The following is a 9,267-nucleotide window of genomic DNA, read 5'->3' on the forward strand; positions in this document are numbered from 1 at the left end:
TAGGGTACCACATGGAGCTTGACTCTTTTATACATATGATATATGTATTTGGGGGCATAGAATTTTGCATAGAATTAGTCAGGCTCTAAAACAAAACCTGACGGTACGTAAGTGACTCAGACAAAAGCAGGTGCTTGATACAAGAGATGGCAAAGCTTGACTGGGTCAGAACCACCAAATTCTGTGTAAAAATTCATTCAGATATAGGGTTGAGCCAAAGGAAAGTAGTACACAGTCCATGAGACGTCTACTCCCACTACAAGATATCCCCTCCCCACAGTAATGTGGGGTGCTGCTCACCTGACCTCCCTCCAGCTGTGTTGCTGCTGCCTATTGAGATGGAGGGTCAAGGTGGTGGCGAGGTCAGATTCCCCATTGGTGCATCTGCGTCACACTGACCTCCCCATTGCCTCACCTCATCGTTCCCTCCCTGGCCAGGTATGCAGCATCCATGTAACTGGAAGGAGGTCAGGTGAGCATTTCAGGCCCCCCATGACATCCACTACTGCCCTCCACAAGTGTCCATGAAGTGCTCTCTAACAATCATCTGAGGAAGCAGCACGGCATAGAATGCTCTTTGCAATCCTGATCAACTACAACCCTTCTTCCTTTTCAGCAGTGACAATGGACAAAAGATAAAGATATCAACGGCTGCTACTCACAGTAGCTGTATATCACTGTCAGTATCAGAGGCAGCATACCTCCAAATGCCAGTTGCTCGCCTCCTCCTGTGGGCTTCCCAAAGGCATCTGGGCTGACCCCTGTAGGAACAGGGTGCTGGACTAGACCAGCCTTTGGTCCGATCCACTGGGGCTCTTTTTATGTTCTTATGAGCAAATCTGGCAACGTCTGGATGGAACTCCAGGCAAATAAAGCTAATGGAGAGCAAGGACAAACAGCCCTGAACTACTATGAAAAAAGGTAAAGGGCTGTGGGCCAGGGGTGGGGTGTCTTTCAAGAACATCTCATTCTCCCAAAAGCTCATTTTTGTGTCATAAACGTTTATTCCAGAAAATTTGGTTCAGTCCTATTCTGGCATTGTTTCCAGATGGTCTTATTTTCTTTTCTTTCATTTATCAAATGAACATGCAAGAGGAGGAAACGAAGTGAGGATTAGGCCGAGGGGTCAGCCTCTTTTCCTTTGGCCCTCGCCCCACCCCCACCCCAGCTGGCTGGCCATTGTCCTAACTGGGAGGGGTGGGACAATGGCCATCCTACCCAGGTGGGAGGCACCGGAGCAGGTAAGCCCGCTCAGTGTCGCAAATCCCACCCACCTGTTGGGAAGGGAGGGCGGAAATTTTGCAGAAAATCCAATAAATAAAACAGCAAACAATCCATAAATGGTAAATATGTATCAAATGGGTGGGGAAAATCTAGATGGCATTCTGATAATGACAATATTATGTGGACCCTGCAAAAAAATAATAATTGCACACTAAACCATGATGTGGAAGGGCTATGTCATCCAAACTCAGCTTTTTTTAAATGGTGTACAGATTTTGAATATGTGCTGCTTGGTATATGAACATACACATGTTTGGTGAATTGTTTGTAAATTGTAATGAGGGCTTGCCTCTGATAAAAAATAAGCAACAATATCATGACAGAACTCAAATACTTGAACAAAATAATCCAAATGACCTGGAAATATTCAGGTGATATGGATCATCACCATTTATGATAACTAGGCTACACCCTGCACTGACGTGAAAAAACATGGAAAACATGGAAAAACTGACATGGAATATTCATAATGTTAGGGGGAATAAATGGGGGGGTGGCTGTTCATTCAACTGGTTCTTAAATCTGAGTGTCAACGTATTTTCACTTTGTCAAGAAGATAGCCATATATTCCAAAGTTGTCTCAAAGCTGGTCCCTTTAACACTTTCAGACTGTTTCTCCTAGGCTTTATGCACTCTGGGACATGGCAGTCTGGGAGATCACCTCGTAAACAGCATCATGGGAATTAAAGACCACCTTGCCTTCCTCTGATATCCTGTGGCTGATAGCTAAAAAGGAGAAGAGCCAGGGTTCAGTTTTCTCCTTTACCCCAAATGTTCAGTGGTGCTAGAAAGTTAGCAAGTAAATGTACTCCACATGCGCATTCAGAGGCACTCGTTTCTTGATGAGTATATCACATGTACCACAGCTGACTTCTGCTACTGAAAAGTGGTCCCAGTGGCATATCAACACTGTACATTTAAATAATACTCAAACCTGTTCAGCTATAACAATGACTGACCCAGGAATCAGGGGAAGCGCTGTGAAAGGGCTAGAAATACCCCTCAAATGAATCCTCGCATCAAAATTGAGGCTGAACCAAATGCACAAGCAACCTAATCATTTCCCTGTGGCAGCACTATTTTAGTGCTTCGGTATATTGCGCCACTGAAGCAGTATACAATCCCAGAGATGCAACTCAAGTATTCCTTTCCAGTGTTGCCTGGATATAGTTTTTGGATCATGCATGTCCATGCAGAATCTGAGAATTGCATTCTGGTACCTCCCACCCTATGAGATAAGTTCTGCCCACTCTCAGGGCTCCTGAGGGGGACCAGTTTCAACATCTAAGATAGATCTGCCTTCTTTCAAAGTCCTAAGGAGACTGGTTCAAAATAAACTCTGTTTTTAATCTTCTCCCGACATTTCGTCTTATAGACAACTTGTGGTAGGACAGTCTTTGGAATGTATTCCATATCCTGATCTATCAGACATCCCAATTTGCTGGTCTTCAGGAGACAGTAGAAGACTTGGAGCCAAAACTAGATGAGATATGGAAGTTTCATGAATGGACCCTCATTTTTTCTTTTCAAAAGAACAGTAATAGTTACAAAAGAATTCCCACTTTGATTGGAGGGTATATTTAAACCACCACCTAAACTAAACTGCCTTCTCATGCTCCTATTTTTGCCATACCAGAAAGAGGGAAGGGGAACAGAGAGAAAGAGAGAGGCATTTATATTATACCTGCATTCCCCCCCCAAGCTCTCATCAGAGCCCACAAAAGCTACTTTGAATTATTTCAAAAAAAGAAAAACAAAAAACTGGGTCAAAAAGGCCAAATCACAGATTTCTCATCCCATGGCCTTTATCCTTTTAGGACAGTTTGCTGTAGTAGTATTATTAGCAGTAGTACATGCCAGTTTTGCATGACTTTAAAACATTCAATGATTCTGTCAGTGGCAAAAGAACCAATACTACAATAGTTACCAGGCAGGCGCACCTTATTTGCAGTTCAAAGAAACTCCCCCCCCCCAAAAAAAACCCCTCTGTAAGGCCCGCCCCCTGGTGCAGAACTGCAGAAGTTATAAATAAATGCTCGAAATGGAGCCAAATCGAATGAGACAAAGTGGATCATGATTCTGTCACATAAATCCCCAGACCCGTCTCTGCTTCCTGCTCTGAACTATATGTTCCTTTTGGCCTAAATCTATTCCAACTCTTGGCTTTAAAAGCACAGTCCCCATCTCCTCCGGAGCTTCTTAACAGCTGAGAATGTACCCATCTTCCCCTTGATAGATTGAATTCACTCCCTCACACCTCAGAAGCCATTTATGAAAATAGCCTTCCTCCTATCAATCATTCCCTCTCCTTGGCCATACAAGGGAGGTGAGGCGGCAAGATGATGAGAGGAAGATAGAGAAAGAAAATGGGCATGCACTGGAAAGCAGACCTGGCAGGTAAAGCTAGAAGTCTGAGGCGGGGGTGGGGTGGGGGTTGCTGGCACGAGAAAATCACGAAGCAACTGTCCGGGCCACCATCTATCATTTGGCAGATAGATCCACTCCCCTGGCAGAATATCTAGTCAATCTGACTTATCCGATAACCATCTAGGACATATTTCTTTACACTCCCTGCATTTTCTTCCTTGCCCTGTCTCTGTAGAAATTCTTTGTAGCCATTTAGATGGTGGCAATGCGATTCTATATTTGGGACCAAGACTCCAACAGCCGGAGTTTTTTTAAAAAAAACCAAGCCCTGAGAGTCAGAAGCAGCAGCCCAAGTTGCTCGTTCCTAATCCCATCTATCTGTGCTGCTGGTCTCTCATGCCTCTGCTCATTTCCAAAGCAAGCCAAGTCAGCTAAGAATAAGAAAGACTCGGAAACCTGGCCTCTCGATCCCCTTTCACACAGCTGCACCCTCTGCTGGACTGCTTTGTGACATTTCTGTTAAGGATCTGACAGCACAAGGCGTCGCAGATGTTGTTCAAACTTTCTCTCCAACGCATCAGGAAAACACATTATGGATGGCTATATGCTAAGGGTTACATAAATCAAACGGCAGCCAAACTCTATCTTAATCTGATCGTTTCATCATTGAACATCCACGAGCCACAGAATTTCCCCTTTAAAACATGAAGCTTTGAATAAAAATAACTGCAGGTTTGCAGCATTATCCTCTGTGTATCTGCTCAGAAGTAAGTCCCATCAAAATCAATGAGGCTTAGTCTCAAATGTGCAAAGGATTTCAACCCAAAGATAGATAGGAATATCTGGTCAGGAAAGCAGAATCTTCCACATGGGGGAAAAAATTGTCCAATGACAAGTTAGCTCATGATAATGCAATAAAGAGAAGGCAGGTTGGTCTATGCAGAGCAGGGCAAAGGGTAGATATACATCTCCTGGAAGGTCACAATCAGTCAGCAAGGATTTCTGACTCCCAATTATTTCACAATCGCAGCAACATGAATACTCCCCCGTACCACCACTCCATCCAAAATTATACTGGAAGTTTGAGTGGATTTTGTGTGGAATTTTTGTGTTCCGTTCTGGTACTCAAAACAAATTCTCCAATTCTAAATATACATATTTTGCACCAGGCTCCAATTGGTAGATTTGAGATTCTAGTGAGGGGTGGAAAAAAGTAGATCTTGTAGGCCTTCCCCGGACTAAGGTGAAAAAAGATACTGGTGTCTGTCAGACAAATAACATGTTCAGACACGCACACAATATTGCTGCGCCGTAGCCCATAGAAAAAGTTGCTGCTTATATTCGAGAGTAGCCAGTCAATGTGGCCCAAACCTAAATTATGGTGAACACACACACAGTTTGATCGCTAATGCTTCAGAAGGTGAGAGTGGCAGGGGAGACCAGGCGTGGTGCACTGGACCTTGTACTTCTGGCAGTGGCGTAGCGTGGGGGGTGCAGGGGGGGCTGGCCACACCGGGCACAACATCTGGGGGTTAGGGTTAGGGGGCGCAAATCCATGGGTTAGGGGGCACAAATCCATGGGTTAGGGAGCGCAAATTACTTGCCTTGCCCCGGGTGCTGACAACCCACACTACGCCACTGACTTCTGGAAAAACAAGGGAGAAATTCTAGTCCACTTGTTGTGGGCTGATTCCCAGATTATGGCTGCCACACGTGGCAGTCCTCGTGTGGCAATGTTCTCCATCGCAGCTCGAAGAGCCAAAAATGGCCTGCAGTGGCATGGAGAAAGTTATCCAATCCACCTTGTGAGCTGCTGTGCACAAAATGACTTGCCATCTGGGGGCAGAGGCTGCCATGCAGAGTGGTTCGAAGCAGCCTCTAGAAGGAAGCACTGATTCTTCGTCCTGTGTCGTCACACAGCCCGGCTATTTTCAGGCAACTTCCTCACTGACCAAAATCACATTTCAGTGTAGGAAAGCAGATTCATTCTCCCCACCCATTCCTTTTCGGGAGCAGCAAGTGTCTCTTTCTCCATATATGGTGAAGGAAAAAAACAATACACCAATTAACTGTTGGTATGCTCTTAATCAAAATGACCCCAACATTTGTGAAGATTGAGAAACAACCTAATTCTATGCACCTGCTCACAGGTAAGTCCCAGAGATTTCAATGAGGTTTACTCCCAGGTAAGCTTGCAGCCTCAGCCACGACAACAAACATGCTACCGATACACTTCTACTCAAAAGAGGCCATTCATTGATTCCTCAGTCATTTTATGCTTAGGCCTGTTTCCTGCCAAAGAATTTTTATGCCACTGTTTCCCAATATGGCAACTATATATTTAATTTAGTGCCTTGCAATCCCCATCAGGTTTGATCTGCTTGTAGAAACTTGGCAGGCATATGCAAACTGAAGAATCCTAACAAATCCTAGTCAGCCCCAATCTATTCACACTTTTTCATCCAGTTTGTGGGAACTGCATAATACGTGCAACATGTTTCCTTATAAACCATATACTTTGCATTCCTGGAGCACAGCATTACTTTTCAAGGAAGTGAATTACATTTATTACGTTTTCACCAGTAGACTTGGGAATAACCAATGCATGCAATGTGTGAACAGCTGCCAGGCCGTGAGATTCAATATCACTTCATCTCTCAACTGAACTCCCATCACGTTTGACACACTGAGTCCACAACTAAAACAATCCCAAACCACGCCACTATAACTCTTTGAAGCCAATGGGATTTTGCCAAAAAGCTGTACTAATTAGTATTCACTTTTATTTCCACAGCCTTCTGAGACTGCCCTCCTTTTCAATGGCTACCTCATTTGACATAAAAGGCTTACTTTTATCTATCTCTACCCTAACTTCTATCTCCCCTTTGTAGTTAAATTCAAGCTGTGAGGGAAAACTGCACCTGGAGCAGCATTTTCAGCAGAGATTATTACAACCACCGGAAGATTTTGGGGGCTTTGTGTACAACAACCTAGTGGTGCTCTCCTGATGTTTTAAACTACAACAGCCATCACGCTGTAGCCACCATGGCCATACAAACTGGAGCTGACAGGCATTGTGGTCCAAAACATCAGGAGGGCGACAGGTTGGGAAAGCCTGGTCAATATGAGATATATTTTTCTTGACAACTTCCAAGGCCACATAGTGCTCACTTCTAGGCTCCACTTTTGAAATGCTCTCCCTCCCTCCCTCATCTGTCTATCATCTATCTATCTATCTCTCATGGACTGCCGCTGCTTATTAGTACAACCTTGAAGCAAGCCCCCCCTCAAAAGAGGTAAGAAAAATGGTAGGCCCAACAGGGAAATGACAGCGAGACATGGACTTAGGATGTGTACATACTATAACTTTTAAAGCACTTTCCAAGCCCACAAAGAATTCTGAGCACTGCAGTTCACCCCTCACAAAGCTACAATTCCCAGCTGGCCTTAACTAGGGTCAAAACTAGGCTTTACTTCACCCAGGTCAAAGACCCAGTTGGGCACACACAACCCATGCGCATCTGTGTACACACACACACACAGGTGGGGAGCCTCAGTGGCGCCCTTATGGAGGCTTCACAAGGGGCAAAAAAACTGGCTTGCCCCACCCTGTACCTCTGCCTTAAACTACAGAACCCAGAATGTTTTGCAGAAAAGAACACAAGTTCACACGCAGCCTTATGCTAGGCCCACGACTCCCTGAACTCCTTTCTCGGAGGTTTGCACCTGCTCTTCCTTTCGGGTCCCCTTCACACAGAGCTACGCCCTTTGCCTGAATCTCCTCCTTACCTGAGAGGGGGGAGCTGCTGTGAGAAGCAAGGAGCTTTCTGCCGAATGGGAGAAAGGCTGCGGGGTCTGCAAACTCCACCAGGCGATTAAGTCCTCCTGTTATAGGGACATTTGATCTTCTGGAGAAGCTCATTGGCCACCAGGCTCACAACACTGGGGAGGAAAAGAGCAAGGAAAGGGAGAGGGTTGAGAAGGGGGAGGGGAAGAGATGGGAAAAGGTCATACCAAGTATAGGAGCAGCTGAAGGAACTGCACCAGGCTGAGATGGGAGGGACAAGTTTGGAGGGGGGGCATCGTATAGCTTAGGTTTCTATATTTATAAACCCAAGCAAGCAAGCACAATTTAAAGAAGGAGGTCCAGCGCCAAGGAGCTGGTGGCTGGTGTGGTGAAGAGTGGAGCCTGGTGCTCTTCAGTTGTCTACGCTATTTTAAAGCCCATTAATTGTTCGCGTCTTGACCACACTACAGGTGGTCACATAAGAAGCCACACAGATGCATTCTTCAAAAAGGTCCGAGGCAAAAGACCGTGTGCCTTTCAAGCACATTCTTATCCCTCAAAGAATTCTGGGGACTGTAGTTTGTTAAGGTTTGCTGGGAATTGTACCTCTGTGAGGGGGAAACTGCAATGCGCAGAATTCTTTGAGGGAAAGAATGGGTGTTAAAGGTGTAGTGTGCACACTCATGATTGTACACAGCATACATTTAAAAGTTATTCCCACCCAAAGAAACCTGGGAACTCTAATTTGCTAAGGGTTCTGGGAATTGCAGCTCTCTCAGGGGGTAGACTACAGTTCCCATGATTGCTGGGGGCACTTTACATGTATGTACTGTATAGCACTGACAAGAGGACAGTATCCTAAACTGCACCGGAAGGCAGCCAGTAAGCTTGGGGAGTGCAGGGCGGACCCCATAGCTCTGTTCTTCAGCACCACAGTTTGCCCCCACTGCCCCCAAAATATGCTGCCCATGATGACTATTTCACTTTGCCTCATAGTAGTAGCGCCAGCCCTGCCAGAGAGACACAGTTCAGCTTTCCAGATCAAAATATCAACAACAGAGACATTCTGAAGCTTGACTTCTGACCTAAAATGGTCACTACTACATCTAACTGACGCTCTGTTAGTGGCCAGTGGCAGTTGGTCACTTCACTCGCCAGCTTTCTTTCAAAATATTATATAAAATAAAATCCTAAAAAATTAAATTACATCTGTATCCCATATTCCATCAAGGAACACGAGGTAGCATACATGCTGCTTCTCCCCCCCACCCCCGCTCCTCATTTTACTCACACAACAACCCTGTGGGGTAGGTTAGGCTGAGAGACAGTGACTAGCTCATGTTCACCCAGGGAGCTTCAAGACTGAGAACATAAGAAGAGCATGCTGGATCAGGCCCAGCATCCTGATCTCACAGAATGGAGATTTGAACCCTGGTTTCCCATATGCTAGTCCCATTGCACTGGAATCACAGTGGAAAGCATGAATATCCTCTGGTTACCCTTGATTACTTGGAAGAAGGGACACTTCTTTAAAATATGCAAACCCTCTGATATTAAGAGGTGTGCAGTAACCGTGGTTAGGACAAAGCGCTGTAAATGCAGGATGGAAAATGACTTCTTGACAAGCATTTCACGCTTCCTTGGTTGCAAGAAGTAGAATTTTAAAGGACAGGCCTGGGAGGGTCTCAAACAAATAATGCATTTATTTCTCTAAATATGAGAATCTGGGTTCTGCCTGGAGCACGAATTCGAGACTCAGGGAGGAGGGGCGGGGAGGCGAGGGAAGAAGCCCCTTGATTTAGATCAGCAAGAGAAGTACATACCAAATA

General features: G+C 45.2%; 1 protein-coding gene across 15 annotated transcripts in view; it reads right to left on the reverse strand.

Moving 5' to 3' along the window:
* TNNT3 (troponin T3, fast skeletal type) overlaps positions 1–7,585 on the reverse strand; it is a 42,374-nt gene extending 34,789 nt beyond the window's left edge. For 9 of the 15 annotated variants that reach the window (XM_081904429.1, XM_081904425.1, XM_081904438.1 and 6 more), the window contains exon 1: positions 7,441–7,584. The gene's annotated coding sequence lies outside the window, so the exon portion shown is untranslated. Of the gene's footprint in view, positions 1–7,440 lie in introns of all 15 variants that reach the window. The other 6 variants (XM_081904433.1, XM_081904434.1, XM_081904435.1 and 3 more) reach the window with 1 other exon arrangement.
* Between the last annotated feature and the right edge of the window lie 1,682 nt (positions 7,586–9,267).

This window comes from Podarcis melisellensis (assembly GCF_964234715.1).
Source record: "Podarcis melisellensis genome assembly, chromosome: 1".
In the NCBI taxonomy this organism is placed as follows: Eukaryota; Metazoa; Chordata; class Lepidosauria; order Squamata; family Lacertidae; genus Podarcis; species Podarcis melisellensis.